The sequence below is a fragment of the Anoplolepis gracilipes genome, chromosome 3 (assembly GCF_047496725.1).
Source record: "Anoplolepis gracilipes chromosome 3, ASM4749672v1, whole genome shotgun sequence".
Taxonomy (NCBI): Eukaryota; Metazoa; Arthropoda; class Insecta; order Hymenoptera; family Formicidae; genus Anoplolepis; species Anoplolepis gracilipes.
In genome coordinates this window covers 11,024,828-11,042,612 of record NC_132972.1, presented here as the reverse complement: position 1 = coordinate 11,042,612, position 17,785 = coordinate 11,024,828, and the positions used below count along the sequence as shown (strand labels likewise).

Genomic DNA, 17,785 nt, shown 5'->3' with positions numbered 1-17,785 from the left:
TTTTGTAAAGATTTCAATATACATCTTTAGAAAGAGCTTTATTTAATTTTTAAAGTCATAAGAATATATATGTAAGAAGAGTTAATCTTGATTCTACGAGTTTGTCTGAAAATATTACTAGGAACGTTTATAAAATGCAAATTTGGATTGCGCAGTTTATAATTATTTTTGAAAACTTGTACTATATATGTATGTATATCTTTTATTTCTTAAAACTAAAGCTAATTTTAAAAAAATAATAAAAATATATATAAAAATTCGTATTTAGAAATCGCGAAGCTACAGGTAATTTATGCTTTCTCCTTCTTTTTTATAAGAGCGATACAAGACTCTGAAAGAGTCTACCTATTTTTAAAAAAAGTTTTATAATGTTATTTCTAGTTTTACAGCTTCTGTGCAGTAGAGGAAACACAGGTAAAAGAACAAATGAGATAGACAGCGATACTAAATTATAATCAGATATATCTGCGAATATTGGCATGGTACTTCATTACAATCAAGGTGTTCAAGGTGAATCGCTTTGGGATTCGCGTGAGAACACGCTGCTAATAACGATCTCTCGATTTAATATTCCTAATCGTCCATTTAATATACCATTCGGATCGACTGAGTCACCGCGAGCGAAAGGCAAAACGATGTCAGCTACTATTCTAGATTCTGAAATAACGCTACTCAGAGTCACCACGGAACTCAATTGCCAAATAAGATTAAGTTCCGGGTGCACGACTCTCGAATCGTAATTAACTCTCTTCTCTACATCTCCGTTTAAATTATACTTGCTTAATTAACTGTAATCATTGAGTCTCTCTATTCATTCTAGATTATACATTAGCTCTCTATATATTTTAATTGGGATTAACAATAAGAATTACATTAAGTTATAGAGTTTCTATTTACTTCTTCGTAATAATCTTAATGATCTTTGACCTAGTAACTAGATTTTGTGTAAATAACGAATTTTATTTTCTTCATAATATTCTAAATTTTCTATTTATACAATAATGAAAACAATAAATTTATGGTTTATTAGTTGTTTGACAAGTTGTCAATATTTTTATTCAATTATATTTATTATAATTTAAATAAAAGTACAAAATACCTTACTTTGTCAAAATATTAATTAAAATAATTAAACCGACATTTGCTATAACTGATCCATTTAAGAAACTCAACGTATGAAAGAAAGAAATAGAAACATCTGTGGATCTAATTTCTCAAATCTCTTTTTCAATGAGGTCATCGCGAATATGCAATTGGCAAGTAAACAGCTGCGCGTGCGTGCATGCCGGTCAACGAAATGCAATTTATTCGATTTAGGAATTACTCCCCGCGAAGATACAGTTCATCTGACGCATGGAACACCCAGGAGCGGTCGCTGAAAGGGAACGAGAAGGCGAACGGAGAGCGACGAGTGGAGTGCGCACGAGACACTGCTTCGAGAGCTCGTTATACGGCCGATGGGAATGCGACGTTGCAGCCTCGCGGTGGGACCACCCTGTTCGAAACCGGCACCGGGGAGAGGGATCGAGGGACAATGTCTCACTTGAATTTACTATCGGCCCCGTATTCCTCGTAGCCGTTTGGTCTTTCTTGCGATGACGACTCTTGCCGTAGGTCCATCGGATCGACGTGGAGAACGCGTTCATGGATGATCTCTCGAAGGATTCGACGGGACATACGCGGATGAAGAATAATCGCGTCTTTCTCTTACCCGACAAGAAAACATCCCGCCCTCATTATAGATTAATAAATAATAATAATTTAAGGAAATATAAACAATATATTATATAAAAATTAAACAATTTTAAGAAATTATCAAATATATATTAATAATGACATTAAAATTATGCAATAATTTAAAAAATAGATTGTTTTATATATTAAAATATTTAATATTTTTAAATATTAAAAAGTTGAATTAAAAGAAAAAAGAAAGAGAAGAAAAAGGAGAAAAATTTCTCTTTAAAAAAATTATCTTTAAAAATTTATATTCATTGATCTTGAAATATTCTATATCGACATGCGCTAAATTCATCAAAAATAGTTAAATTGTTGTGCATACGAATATTACATAAGTGGAGCCGTCCTCTATTTTACACCAACGCATTTTCGAACGACTGACAACCACATTCAGTCAGGGTTCTCGACCACTAGGTCGACATCCGTTCGGCGAGGTCGTTCCTAATGGATAATGACGATAATAATAATGAGAACGGCGACAGCGGTCGTAATTATGCGACGCACTTTTCTCCGTTCTTTCGCTCCATCTAAGTCGAGTCAGCTGACTACGCGGTCGATGATGTCACCGTTGCAACGTATTCTGCGTCCTCACGAAGAAGCTACACCCACTTAAAAGGCCAAACACCTACTACTCGCGTCGACGTCACGAAAACAGAATTCCTCCCTCGCGATTTGTTTTTCATCTCTTTTGCATTCAAACTCTTTGTATCTCTCTTATCGAAAATATTTCTTTTCATCTTGAATCTTAAATAACATAGTTAGGGTTGCTCTTTTTTCTATTATATAATAGTTTTTCTATTTAATTCAAGAGACCCTCTCTCTCCCCCCCCCCCCTCTCTTTCTCTCTCTCGCTCTCAAAATATAGATCGCATTGTTTTTTCATTCCTATTTTTATACGTTACAAAACTTTTTTATGAGTAATATCAAAAAATCATTTAATATTATTTTAATTTACGGCTTTATTATATGTACTTTCCTATTCAATAATCGTTAAATTATTTATTTTCTTTACTCTATATTGTCATATTTTTTTGTAAATTAAACAATCCAATATTTTAAATATTTTATATAATTATAATATATAATTCCGAATTTAACTTTTTGTATATAAGGTGTGCCGAAGAAACTTATGTCCTGTGGGACGTGAGGTAAATTTAATTCTATTCTCTGTCCATTTGTCTCTCTCTCTCTCTCTCTCTCCTCTCCTACTTCGGCTCTCACCCACGCGTTAAACGGTCGTGAGCCTCTCGCGCCGAGCGAGAGCTTATTAGAACACACGAATAGAATCTTTCGAGTAGCGCGCCTCCATAAACGGCAGGATTCGCCCACGTCCTGACAGGGTCCCGAAAGGTATACCTGTCGCTTTTGAGCGCACCTTTTTCCGATCATTAACGAGCTCCCTATCCGCGACGTACCGCAAAGTAAAGGAAAAGTCTCTTTGTTCATGGGACCTAGGCGGCTACGCTCCTCCCAGCGAATCAATTAAACGCAATTGTTCCTGGTACGTAGCTATATACGTACTATATTCACGATGACACTGATGAGGATTAAATTCGTATAATCATTTATAAAGCACAACCCGTGTTTCAAAACTCGTGTTATTTTGTTTATAAACTTAAAATCGGTATCTTTTATATATTCATTATTCCAAATTTATTAATAGTCTCAGATGTGCTTTTAAAATAATCTGTAAATTAAAATTATAATCTTGTATAAAAAATAGCTAGCATTAATTGTACTATTATCTAATTAGGCAAACTATAGGAAAATCCTCTTATATTTAACTATCTTTTATAAATAAATCAAGTTATATTTTATCTACTATGTAATATAGGTATTAAGTATATCTACTATGTTATATATGCCTATAAGTAGTTTGAAAATTAATTTACTTAAAATCTTTGATTTTAGTAAAAACTGATGAAAAATTAAGAACAATGACAAAACGATTATTTTAAATTCAACAAGTTGCGGTAAGATCGATGGAGAATGTCGGAAATATTCTGCGGGCATCCCGCATCACGTATTTTCGAGATGATATCCTTTTCTTCGGTGGTTTAGTGGCCTCTTTTTCTTACATGCAACCCGTCGCCGAGTATTTGCCGCGATCAGCCGAAATATCGGGGTGTCTAGCGTATAATAAGACACGGCAGAACGTTGCTTCGGACACCTCGGACACATGTCAGCACCGCCGCCGCTCGTTCTACAGCATAGTGTATACCGTAGGTCCCGCCACTCGTCAATTAGACGCGATATCCTTTCCGTGACGAAAAACCTGACTGGACTAGTACCTCGAATCGGGAAGACGAGGGGTTTTAGAAGAATGACATTAACATACCGAGCGACGTGGGGCGGCGGAAAGGAAAAAGGAAGAGAAACGCAAAAGAGAAAGAGAGAGGAAGAAGGGCACAGACTGACACACCGAAATGGCAAGAAACCCGGCGACTTCTAAGCCTCCAGTCGACCAGCTTTCGAGAAATCGGCGAATTCCACGCATTTCCTTAGAATCGTCGATCGAACTTCGCGCCTACTGGAACACGATCGAACTCGGATAATTAAGACCACTTGATTCTGCCATCTTCATTAAGCACTGATCTTTTGTAAGACATTGCTGATATAGAAAACTTGACCCGCGATTTTCCATTTAAATTACGAAATTCCTTGAAAAAATAATGTGTCACGAATTGATTGATAAAAATGACGTGGAAAAAATTATTACGTAAATTACATAATATTATATTAATACAATAGAAATTTATTGTCGCAAAATTCTATTTTTAGAACAAAAATTTCAAATTGCGAAGTATTTTTATTTGCGTGATCTCCCATTAAAAAATTAAGATGCATTCCAAGATAATCGATAGGCCGCTTCTATAATTCCCAACCCTTCGAATACGCTAATCGGCAGGCGGCCGATCGATACGGTCGAGTGCAGAAGCACCCGTTACTTCCGGTGTGAGCGAGCCGACGACCTTCGCTCCCACCGACAAGCGTCTCCAAGTTGGGAAGATGAAACCCGGACAATGAGGTCCAGCGCAGTCTGGGAGACAGACTGGCTGAGGGTGAAAAGCCTCCGGGCGTCGTTCAATTATGTAAGGCGCCGCGAGGGCTTCCCCGTACAATGCCCGTACCCTGGACGGGGGGATCTTCGTGTTAACGCGTCGTGGGATACGTCGTGGAACACCGTATACACAGGGTGGGCGTCAAGGACTCTCGGTTGCGGGACAGGATAGACGACGGTTCGGTGTGACTGCCATATCTGGACACCGTGTAGACGGCGGCGACACGCTCGAAGCTAACCGGAGCTCGTAACTCGTGCCGGACTTGTATATGCGTAACATGTATGGGAGTGTCTCGAACGCATACTGACACACGTGCTCGTCCAGAAATGTCGTCCTGTCTATACGAGCAGATACCGTAAAGAATATCCGTAAAGAACAATGTACAAAATAAGTAAACACGATTTAGCAACTGTTTGTTGAACTTTTTTTATAAACTCTTCTTATTGAAAAGTAAAAAAATTTGATGAATGATTAGAAATAGAATTAATTAATTTAAATAAACACACGCAAAGATTATGTTGTAATTTAATTAGGATTCTGCGCCTCACTAACTGCGCTTCACTCTTACTCTTGCCTTATTATTAATTAAATATTTATAGAGTCTTTAACTTATATATGTAAATTATCGAGAGTTAATTAAGACAGTTGAGATTAATAAAATCAACTCAAAAATACATGTATTTAGGAGAATTTAATTAGAGTAATTATAAAAAATACAGTATTACGTTATTCGTATATGTGTATATCTTTTAAAAATTATTTAAGAAGATTTCAAGTAACATATTTATTAATTGTGTGACAACTCATTATATAGATCAATATTATCTGTGATTTTTCGATCAATTTTCATTAACTTAACTCCAGTAATGACTTATAGTAATGACTCTTCTCTTGTGGCATGTCAAATCGTGAGCTATTGATAATAGCTTCTTCATAAAGAATTATTCTTTAAATTAGACATGTTAATGTTTATATGCCGTTTATAAGGATATCTGGCCAGTTACTGAATAGCATGTGCCCTTATTCATCATCTATAACTTAGGCTGTACACGTCTTAAATGAGTTCACTCTCGTCCGGTAGCGCGTGCTGATGTAAGCGATCGTTTTACGACATCAATCGTTGAGCTTTTCAGAATCTAGATGCAAACTGGTTTTGCAAGAACGTATTTACGTTAATGGGGCACTTGTGTACCAAATCTGTAACGCGAAATGACACGAATCAGGCTGAGGGAATGCTATTAGCGATGACGGAAAAGAATGAAACCAGACGTGTCTCTTCTCCGTCAACCTTCTCTTCTCGTCTTCTATTTTTTTATAACATGGACTTATAAGCGGTCTCTTTTAGCGTTTAGCTTTATATTCACTTGCACGTTAATGTCCATCGAGATCAAGTGATCGTCCTATAATGATTATTAAACCATGTAATTATTATCCACGAGCCAATCGAACGATGACGCAAACTATATAACGTTAAGTAATATCCTCGTTAATGTATTCCCTGCCATCGATGATTGCAATGAACGGCCTGAATGAACGTCGCCATTAATGACGCTCGAGATCATTGATCGATAACCAGTGATTTGCATCTTGTGTTCATCGAAAGTGTGACAACGAGTCGAACATCGAGTAACGTTCTTTTCCGCTGATAAAAAAAAAAGCGTCTTTCTCTTTTAGCCTTACCTTATTCGTACGTACGAGTCCTACGGAATCTGACACGTAGGCCTGAAGCTTGCGATGCGGTTGTAAAAACCATTCGGTATAATCGACGAAATTATGAACCGATGCCTGGATAATTCTAGGTGGGATATCTATCTACCCGCTGGCCGGTTCGCCTTTCATTTCGCGCGCGGCCCACGTAATAAATGCGTACGATATATGCAGCGAACATTGAGCAGAAGAGAAGCGAAGGATCCGAGCACATCGACAGGTGCACGAGAAAGAAAAATCAATCCCTCAACGGAAAGATGATTGGCCGAGCGTCACGAAATCGCATGCTTACGTATCCTTAAGACGAACAGTGGTATTAAGAACGCGTTACAAGGTTGTTGCTGGGTACCAAACTTGGGAACTGAAATGCTCATTCGGAATGCAGGTTTCCTTGATCGAATGGAAACCTTAAATTTTTGTAAATCATGCTTCTTGTCGATATCACGAGCGTAAATTTGAGTATACTATCTTCGTGTTTTGTATAATTTCGTGTTATCAATTAATGTCATGTTTCCTCGTAAAAAATAATTCAAATAAAATATCATAAAAACATATACATATATAATATATAATATATAATATCGATTTATTGTCTTTAAATTTTTGTCAACTTTGTGATTGACAAAGATAAGAGAGTTTTAATAAAAAGCTGGTGAAAATAGCAACCATATAGCGATCTGAGATCTTTTTTCTAGCCTTATTACGTGCAATATATTTCTTAACATCCGCATGTGAATCGATACGCTCGACAGGAGAAGATCAATCGTTTTTTACATTCCCATTAATCATCAAATAAATGAGGAAACATTACAGCAGTAAACGAAACATCGATAAAGCGTTTCTTTGTTCTGTTCGCGGAAAAAGATATATCCACAGAAAAGTACGCGGTCATAAGATTTCTTCGTATTCGATTGCTCTCGAGTATCCGAGCTACGTTTATACCGCAATCTACCCAAGGTAGAATACGCGAAGGATACTCGTATACACGTTTCAGCGAAGGTTGAATTCTAGCCGTGGCGAGCTCTCGTAATCTTTAGCCCTCGAGGTCAGCACGAGTTCGTCCGCACGAACGGAGATCCCTCGCAGATAGAGAGAAGCTCCGACTGAGAAACCCGTGTTAGTACCGTGTATGTACCGGGTACACGATGCTAACTCGTATTGGTAGATAGGTTACCTACCTACCGACCTGGCTCTTCTTCGAGGGCCCCCTGCATATTATGCGGCCAAAGTCGTGCCCCTAAGACAAAGGGATGCCACGTTGAGATAGCAACAGTAACGACGGCGACTGTGAGAGGTGAGAGAGCAGCTCTAATTTTTAAAAGTGAATAAGTTAGTGATAAATTTTATCTGATGGTGTGTTTGATGAGAGATAGTTGTCTGTGTTTGATAAAAAAGAATTTAATAGAAGTGATTGTAAGTTAGAGTTTGTGTAATAAATAATAACTCTTAAAAAACGAAAGAGAATTTCTTTTATGAGTAGTATAAAGAAAAACTTATTTAATATTACTGACTTGATTAAAATAACATTCAAGTAAAATAGGTTTACATTAAATATTAAATTACTTTGTATTTTTATTAAATAAGTAAGTATGTTAAAAAAAAGGAGTTATATGTTTGTGAATAGACTTTTAATATTCAGTAGATATTACATTGTATTTGTATATGTATAATAATATCATTACTATCAATTAAATATTAAATAAATACTAAAAATATTTTTGATAAGATTAATTCATTTATATTTTAGACAGGTTCATTGTACTCGATATAAATTTCTTACAGCCTCATCAATCATAACACATGTTACCCGCAGCTTGCAAATTGAAAGGATGCTTGCTTGAGGCGTGCAAGACAAAAATGATAGAGAACTGCATCACAAAAAAGAGCTCCCTATTCTGTCTCTTTTTTTTTTCTTTCTGCCTTATTTCTCAAACTAATTTACTGTAATAATTTATAACTTTAGACAGTGTTTTGCACATGTAGGATTCTTGATTATCTTATGTACGCAACGAGTAATTAAATACGTCTAAACCATATAAATTCTGTGAGCAACGCTCCCGATAATAATAGATAACAATGCTGCTTAACACTGTGTACGATATATTAATTTTATCGTATATAAACATAGTAATCACTTCTAATTATGTCTTATGTTAAATGTTCTTCGGTAGAATTATAGCTAATATACACAGCATAATAATTTAAAGAATTTACAAATTTAATATTCTAAAGAATAAATAATTTCTTTTTAGTTAAAAATGCACCTTTATAAAAAAAATCTCTTCGCTTAGAATACATTTATATATTTAGAATTAATCTTAAGATGTCCCTTTCCCAATTTTTCTTTAAATTGGCAAAAAAACTTAGAAAATAAGGAGGAAACCTGAATTCTATAGCTAAATAATTTTCTATGTATATATCGGAAGTATTCTAAGTTTTGCCTGAAATTTGCCTCAAAAATACATTATTAATTAATTTATTACAATCAGTCGTGTAATAAATAATAAAGGAAAATTGTATACGATCAAAGATTATTTATCTTTGATCAGACGGGAATTGCAATTTTACTTGATTCTTAAATATAAAAGAAAGAATCATATCGGCCACGTAATCATTGAATAATTCTTTTGAAGATCCCGCATTCTCCTAACGCCGCATTATCGATGCATCGACTATGCGCCGCCAATAGCCGATGCATATCTCTAACGAGAAAGAGCAGCGTTCGAAGCAACATTAATAATTTAGGAAATTCGCAATCGCAATCTTGAGATCAAGCGAAAGGATAAAACGGCGATCGAGCGTAAATCTCAACGAGCAGAAGAGATCGAGTGGCGGCCGCGAGATATATCGTGACGCAATCGCGGATCTATGATCTTAGCTCGCGCTCGCGGGAAATTTCTCGACCTCCCGAGGATCTCGTTCAAAGTCCTCGCAGGATCTCGTCTTGCCTTCTGCACCGAGTTGAATGCGCTATAGCATCGGTTTAACCTCATTCCAGGTAGAGTGACGTCAGTTCTCTCGCCTTTCCCTCGACTCGCTGGACCCTCCAGCATCTTCCGAGATGTGCAGACAACCACCTATATCGACTATTATAGACGAACGATTATGCGCGCCGGTTGTTATACTGCGTTCAACTATGGGTGACGTCGTCGAAAATAACGGATAATCACGATAACCGACGATGATAACGATCGACGAGCAAATCTTGGACTTGTCACCCGTTGTTTGCTCTAACGATAGACAAAATGTATTACTACGCAGCTGCAAATTGCGTCTGATTTCTGTAATTATCTCTAGTGATGCGAAAATGGAGAGAAAAGGGGAAAGAAGAAAAAAAATAGAGAAGATATACACGCGTTAATAATTGGGCGTTATATTGTGCGGAGCAATAATTCGACGAATTGCCAAGAAGAGAGAAACATGTGTTTATCGCGTCGATTGCGACTTACATTATGTAATAGCGCATCTAATCGTGGCAAATTCACATTGGCAATCATATGATGCCGCAATAAGTACATACTATATTAAGTACTAATCCTATATAAAATAAGTACCACATTAACAGAGTTCGCGATGCACTGTTATAAAAGTTTTGCAACCCGGCAATCGCGATCGTGATATCCGTTGCTGTTGGTCAACTACTTTTGATCAACTCTCTCTTTCTAAATTATATAGTTCAGTTGTAATATACACAGATAAGAAAGAAGCTTTAATAAATTATGTATTCAAAATTAATTACACTATATTACACTATATTAAAACTATATTATATTTATCGAATAAAAAAAAATCAATAACACAAGATAAGTTTTATCGACGAGAGATATTACGCGGTGAAGATAAAGGTTATTGAAAACCTCTTTTTTTTTATCGATTTACTGCCTCTTCAAGATTATCTATAATCATACAATCATCGAAACAAATTACAGCGAACGTGTGTGCGCGCCGCGTAATACGTCGTGGATATCGATTAAATCTGCGGATGGAAATAGCGCGAATGGTGTTTCCGTTTCGCGTCCTTGGCGTGGAAAAGCGCAGTATCCGTGCAGCAGCGCATACTATATATATTGAGATTATAATTACCGTCAAACGGCGTCTCGCGTCTCAAAACTTTTACCGCCAAGCAGTTATGAATCATGATGCTCTCGTGTTCTCTCCCTCCTTTATTGGAGGCTGCAGTTGAATAGTTCAACGTCTTACACTATGCTGCAAGCTCTCGTCATGCTACGACAAGCCGTCTATTATAGGCAGATGATTATCGATATTGGCTAACGCTGTGCCTTTCACAAGCGGGTATTCTTCGCGCGAGGATCGCGCGCTTTTCGCTGCCTTTCGTCTAAAATGAACGCGAGAAGCGAGCGCTTTGTCCGACGAGATACACGCGTGACATTTATAAATGATTTATATCGAAAAGAAACACCACGACTAATTACGTTATTAGCGACAGCTGCGAACACAAACTCGTAATTCCCGTCGAAGGATTACGTTTTTAGGAAACTGCGTTATTGCTATGCATAATGTGCGATCTGTATATAAATCACGATTTAAATTAAAGAATTTATGTTGTTAATTTTAAAATTAAAAAAATCGTATTTATTATCTTTTTTATATAATCGCGATTTAAGCTTTCTATATAATTCCTTATTACAAGATCGATGAGAAATATCTGTTTATTACGTAAGCTGTGAGATCTGTGCTTTCGGAGAGAGACAAAAAGTTTTAGTATTATTGGTTTTTAAATATTATTATATAAAAGTTGTTTTGTTATATCATTATATAAAAATATTGAGAGATTCTTGTTTAGAAAAAATACTTCATAACTACGAAAGTCTTTTGCATTTTAACAATACGTAGGCACTTAAAAGAAGCGTAGTAACGATCGTAAAAGGAATTGCCGAGCCGCATCGAGAATGTATGCGTAAATTGTGCATTATCTGTGATTGTCTACATGTATCCTTTTCCTGTGCATGTATTCTCCTTTTTGAGTTGCATCGTAGCAGGTGAGATTGAACAGAGAAACACGAGGATCTGGCGCCAATACCTTTTTAACCAACAATAAGATGGGTTATAAAGGTCTACGCAAACCCTTAGGAAGAACCCTCAGGAGGAAGAATTCACGGTCGAGCGTACGAAAGGACATTCAGGAATGCGCCAAAAAAAAACCATGCTCTCGACTTTGGAAAATGTATCTAAAACTGCGAATATTTGTTTCAATATTTTTTCATCAGAGAAGTTATATAAGTTATACATTTTCTGCGATTGATATGTCAAAATTCTTATAGTGAGATCACATTATTTCGTATTGAGAAAATAGGTAGGCTTATCTCAGTTGAGTCAATTCAAGGTGTTAAATTGATCGGCATATAAAACGTTCGCGAAATTTATGTCGCACCGCCCGCAGGCACTTCGGCAATCATTACAGAGTGTATCACGTATCATTGGGAGATAAGTCGCGATATACAAACTGGATTGGTCTCGGCGTTCGCGTACACGGTAGTATTTTGTGCCCGTGGTTGACGTTTGTCTGAGACCGGTCGAAGTGACAAATCGCGCGTAGTCGATAGATGGAAGTCGGTCCAGAGTCGCGTATTGCGCAAGCTATGTATTTATTACCGGGAATTACGCGCGAATTGTTCTCATTCGAGAAGTCCGTGAATGGCAGCACCCGATTGCTGTCGATAGTCATCACTTTGCAATTGCGACGAAATGATAAATAGAAACGATAGAAGAGCATCAGAGAAGATCGTATAAGGATCTTACATAAGTTATTTATACATTTGCGTCATCGGTCCAATCGATGAATTCGTGCCGTCAAAGAACATAAAGCATCGCGTGTTTTCTTCTTCTAAAATAATTATAGTAATCATATATCTATGATATATGATGTCTTTGTTACATGGTTGTACTGTTTTTATTTACTTGTGCTTTTTCTTTAATAAACTTAATTTATTATAAAAAATTTCTTGGTGTATATATATTATATATATATGTATATATATAATATATATATATAATTTATATATATATATAATTTATATATATATATAATATATAAATATATAATATATATATAAAATATTTATATTTAATATTATTAATATTAAATAATATATTTAAATATAATAAATATTTAAAAATTAATTATTAAATAATATTATATAACATTATTAATAATATTATATGCTAAAAAATATTATAGATAATGTGCATAAGATTCAGAAAATATACAATATTTTTATTCATTCGCCGAATTTAATAATTATTAATGGTTCGAATATTTAAATAATAATAATTATTTTTTTTATGTTGAATATTATTATTATGTCTCTTTGATTGTCAATAAATTTGAAATATTTTGAAGATAAAAAGAAAAATCTATATAATTAATCTTAAATTCACAATGTAAGCTAATCATTGACTTGAATGATATTGAAATGCTAACCACATTGTAAATTCAAGATTGTGCTTAGCGCGTAATCAATGGTACAATCTGATTTTCAGCATTAATTTTGTGGTGGCGCCTAAGTTATCGTTAATCTTGATACTTTTTCTAGAAAGGGGAAATCGTATTCCGATGATCTCGTGCGTAGGTTTTCGGTTTTATTTTAATGAGATTAATGGTATTCCAATGACATTCACAACACTCTCTTTATACTTCCAAAATAACCAGGCGGCTCTCACAGGAATTAATGCCTCTCTGTTTTAAAGTAGGCGCGTCTCTAGAAGAGCTGGAATACATTTTTTAAACGAGTTGCGAGAAGATGCTGTACGGATTTTGTGTGACTGTACCATCAGATTATGTATGCATAATCATAAGACAACATTTCAAAAGTGACCTATGTCCCCCACTATGATGTGGTGAATTAGAAGCTGTCATTGTTATAACTAATGTTGCATACAATCGGCTATATATCACTATATTCTTTTGCTGTATTCTCGATCAAAACAAAAAAATTAATTTAAAAAATATACGAATGTGTTTACTGTTTATATTATATATTGTATCATGAGCAATCAATCGTATCAATGTTATCAATTGATAAAATTTTATTTATGGACTACGATTTAGCTGGTTGCAATAAAAAAACTAATATTATGTATATGTATGTATAGTAAAATTAAATAGTACATCTTGAAATAATTAAAAGAAAATTTTCATACATTTTCTCATGTATCTTTCTTATTTTATACGCGATACCTTTTCCAAAATACTCTCAACTTATCCAGTTTAACTTCGAAGAATTTGTTGAAGTGACTGTGAAAAATACGTTGCTTAAATCAGCGCGACGAGTCGGCTTTTGATGTCGATCAGCTGGAAAGCGGTGAGAAAAAAAAAGAAAAGCCTCTCGCAAGAAAGAAGCAGGCAAACGAAGAGACTTGAAAGACACCTAATGGTCCACACCAGCAGATGTCACATGGTCACCAGTCAATGTTTTCCAAACGGGCGTTTGCCGCCAACGCAAGCTTCTTACCCCGGCGTTCAACTCACCAGCGGATACTAACGATCCTGCGAACGTTAGGCCGCGGAGGTCCCGCAGGGGCCCCGAGGAAGAAATTCCAGACTCGTACGTTCCTCGTGTTCAGGCCCCGCGTGAACTTTCATTTTCAAAAGTGACGAAGAGAAAGAGAGAGAGGGAAAGAGACAGAGAGATCTTTCAGTCGCGTATCTACGAGTGGTATGTACACTCGAAAGTCTTACTAAAGTCACTCTCAAAAGGAATTCATCACTTATTGAAGATAAACTTCGATTAAGGAAGCCAACGAAAGGATTATAAATTTATTTTTACAAAAAATCAATATGCTAAATTTTATTTAATTAACAAAATATTTTATATGTAAAATGTTTAATTACAATAAATACGTATACATAATAGTTTAATAAATTAATGTTTATTTTTATATCGTTGTATAAAACTTCTTTAAATGTATTTGTATTAATTATACATGTATGTATATATATATATTTGTATTCGTTAATATATTCTAAAATATTTTGTAATTGAATGTAAAATTAATTTTCTCAAACTGAACATAATCACAATTATATGATTTTCTAAAAAGTTACTTCATTTAATATATTATTTAATATATTATAAATTTAGCTAACTTATATAATAAATTTTTTGTGTGTATTATTTTATTTCAAGATTAATTATGTAGAAATTTCAAAGAACATGACTGAAAAATATTGATTATAGATTAAAGTCTTTCGGTTAAAGTCTTAGATTAAAGTCTTTCGGTTTTGATATTGAATATGTGTCAACGATTTGTGATCAAGCTTGAATAATAAAGGTATATGTACTCGATTGTATATATTCGATTACAATGTCATCGAGATAAGTTGCTATAGATATAATTTATATATATGGCAATACGACATATATATTATAGCTTATTCAATTGTGATGTATACGTCAGCTGAGAGTAGTCATATGTTTTTCTGTATATAAAATAAATTAATAATATTTTACTTATTTAATTCATGCTTATGTTTAAAATTGATATATATTTGATAATATTGATATAAAAACAGAGAAAAAGAAAAAAATTGAGACTAAATATATTTAAAACTATATATATATATATATAATACATACACATGAACTTTACTCGTTACATATGTCTCTCTCATATCTATAAATAAACTGCTTAGTATGCAAAACATTAACTTCTCTCTCTCTCTCTCTCTCTTTCTCTATTTGTGTCTCTATGTAAAACACTAATTAAAATAACTAAAAATACTAGTGTGTGTGTGTGTAAACAATGTTATTATAGTTATGTATATATATATATATGCTAGAACTGTTATTTTATGTAGCTCATGTAATGTTACGTAGGATTTCTTAGTAATGCATTAAAGAAAAAGGAAATATTTCAGGTACTAAAAAAATGAGCGTGTTTCAGTTGTAAAAGATTACGTTCATATCTTTACGAATTTACTATTAAATAACGAAGTGTTAACTCTGAAAACAACACGGAACTGACATTCAAATCGTAATAACGAAAGCTGTTGATTTATGTATAAGATGGTTCTCGTACGAGAAAAGGATACACGCAAGAAAAGTTGAAACGCAGAAACGATCTCGGCTTATCTGTTCAGAGTTTATTCAGAACTTTCGCCGAGTAAGTGAAAGAATTTGTCGAGAAAAATTAGAGCAGAGGTTTATGTATTCGGAAATAATATTTGACAGATGTCATTTTGATGTCAAAAAAGTAATAAATATTAATATATTCAACAATATGTTGTTAGAGTTAGAGAGTCAATGTGGAATTGTAATCTTTTAAAAAGTATGATTCTTAAAAAAATCTTTCTTTAAAAAAATCGCATTTAATAAAAGAAATAAGAATCATCTATTGACAGTAATGTGCATGGCAAGAATATCAGATTAAAATATTCTATCACTTGCAATCTCGAAGCATATCGAATATGTGAAAGAATGTACGAGCCGATGTTATGATCGCTGCAGCGAGATCATATCACGCAGCTAAATCTCTCACGTTTGCGTTGCAATTTGGCGCGCAAAGATGGCAGGTAATATCGACCACGCAAACTCACACATAAAAGTCTCACTCACCTCAGTTTAACATGCATGCAGCCTACAAGGTATATCCAAGACGAGACGAACGGCGAGATTGCACGGTCTTGGCAAAGATTCCGAAAGGAAATTCCAACGTTTACTTTCGAGACGAGCCTTCCGAGAAACACTTACGCGCACCAGGCATTCGAATTTATCGTCGATTTAACGCCACGGAGAAAACATCACTGTTCACCTCCCTCGAAGAGGGACGCAATTTGAAAAACTGCCCCGAGACGCACCGTTTCATAAACTATTATTTCAGTGATTCTTCAATTGACTTTGTGAAGCGAGACAACTGACATATTTGCTGATCGTAGTCGCCAGGCGCTTGATATGATATGAACGGACTCTTCTGGTGAAATAGTACGAGGGATCAAATTCTCACGCACTTTGATAAGAAAAGATGCACACGTGAACACACGTTATCATTGTCAAATGTGTCGATTTCGCACTTTGCGTCCTAACATTGCTACCACGAAAATGTTTATTAATAAATTTCTTTCCAAGGTCTCTTTCAAAACTTTAATAAACCGGACTATAAATGCATTTTTAATTCTGTCCAATGTATGAGAACATTATGTATCCACTGATAATCTTGTCTCGCTTCGGTCGACGTTTGCGTCGAACTAGGACGTTGTCTAAGCGGATCTGTACCAGAGCACTTCGTGGAAAGTCAGGAGATTCCGCGCGATAAAAAATACGGATCACTCACTCGATTTCCTTGGTACACGAAAAAAAGAAGCTGAAATCAACGCGACAGATAGGAAGAGAAAGACCGACCGAGGGAGAGCGCGCGCGATTGCGAGCATACGAGAGAGGAAGAGTCCGGCTTTCACGAGAATTCCTGCCGATCCTTCGAGGCTTCCTCTTTGGTCCGCGCGTCTCACCTTGCGGAGAGCGAGTCTCCAGGTCGACCATGCAACGACGCACAGGTCCACGCTGGGCAGGACTCTCCCTTCACCTCTCTTGCGTCTCGTCCTCTATTTCTCTCTCTCTGTTTCTCCCTTTCCACCTTCTGCTACCACCGCCACCACCATTACCACCACCGTCGTCATCATCATCGGCACAGCGCTCGGCAAGCACCTTCTCCTTCGTCGTCGAGCTTCCTTAGACCCCTCGCCCCACCTCGCCATCCTCCCCACTTTCCCCCTAGAACGCCACGAAGCAGAAGACAGCACCTAACTTCCCCGCCTCGCACACCTTCGCCTCCATCCAGCTTTCCACTATCCTTCTCCTTCTCCTGCGTCGTTTCCTTCTCCGTCTCTTCGTCTTAACTCGTAGAATGCTCGGTTCCCCTACTTTTCTCTTCTAGCCAGGTACGAGACACGCAGGTATACATACGTACGCACGCACACTAGTCGTCGAAGCTCCCAACTCCCGACTCTCGCCGTAGTAGGTGTGGGATACATTCGTGCGTTTGTGCGATGCTGCGCGCATAAGACCCCTCGAAGTTACACACACCTGAGGGGTTGCGTGTGATGCATCTGGACCAAAGAAAAAAAGACGGGCGTTTTGCTTGCGGAGAAGATACGAAGTCTCTGAAGAGACCGCGGGGATGGAAAGGTCGAGGGTGCAGATGCTGTTTCGGCGAAGAAAGTGTTTAATTTAGTAATGAATCCGTATGTTCCGTATATGTGTTCCAACTAATATTTTATTGAATCGGCAGAAGTCTCCTTTTGCTCTTTTATAATTTACTAT

At 35.9% G+C, this 17,785-nt stretch overlaps 1 protein-coding gene across 3 annotated transcripts in view; it reads right to left on the bottom strand.

Moving 5' to 3' along the window:
- Positions 1 to 17,785, bottom strand: part of Egfr (epidermal growth factor receptor) — a 152,998-nt gene that overhangs the window by 48,021 nt on the left and 87,192 nt on the right. Inside the window, exon 1 of one of the 3 annotated variants that reach the window (XM_072888683.1) lies at positions 16,085 to 17,101. The exons of the other annotated variants lie outside the window; for them this stretch is intronic. The gene's annotated coding sequence lies outside the window, so the exon portion shown is untranslated. Of the gene's footprint in view, positions 1 to 16,084; positions 17,102 to 17,785 lie in introns of those variants that run through there. 3 annotated transcript variants of the gene reach the window in all.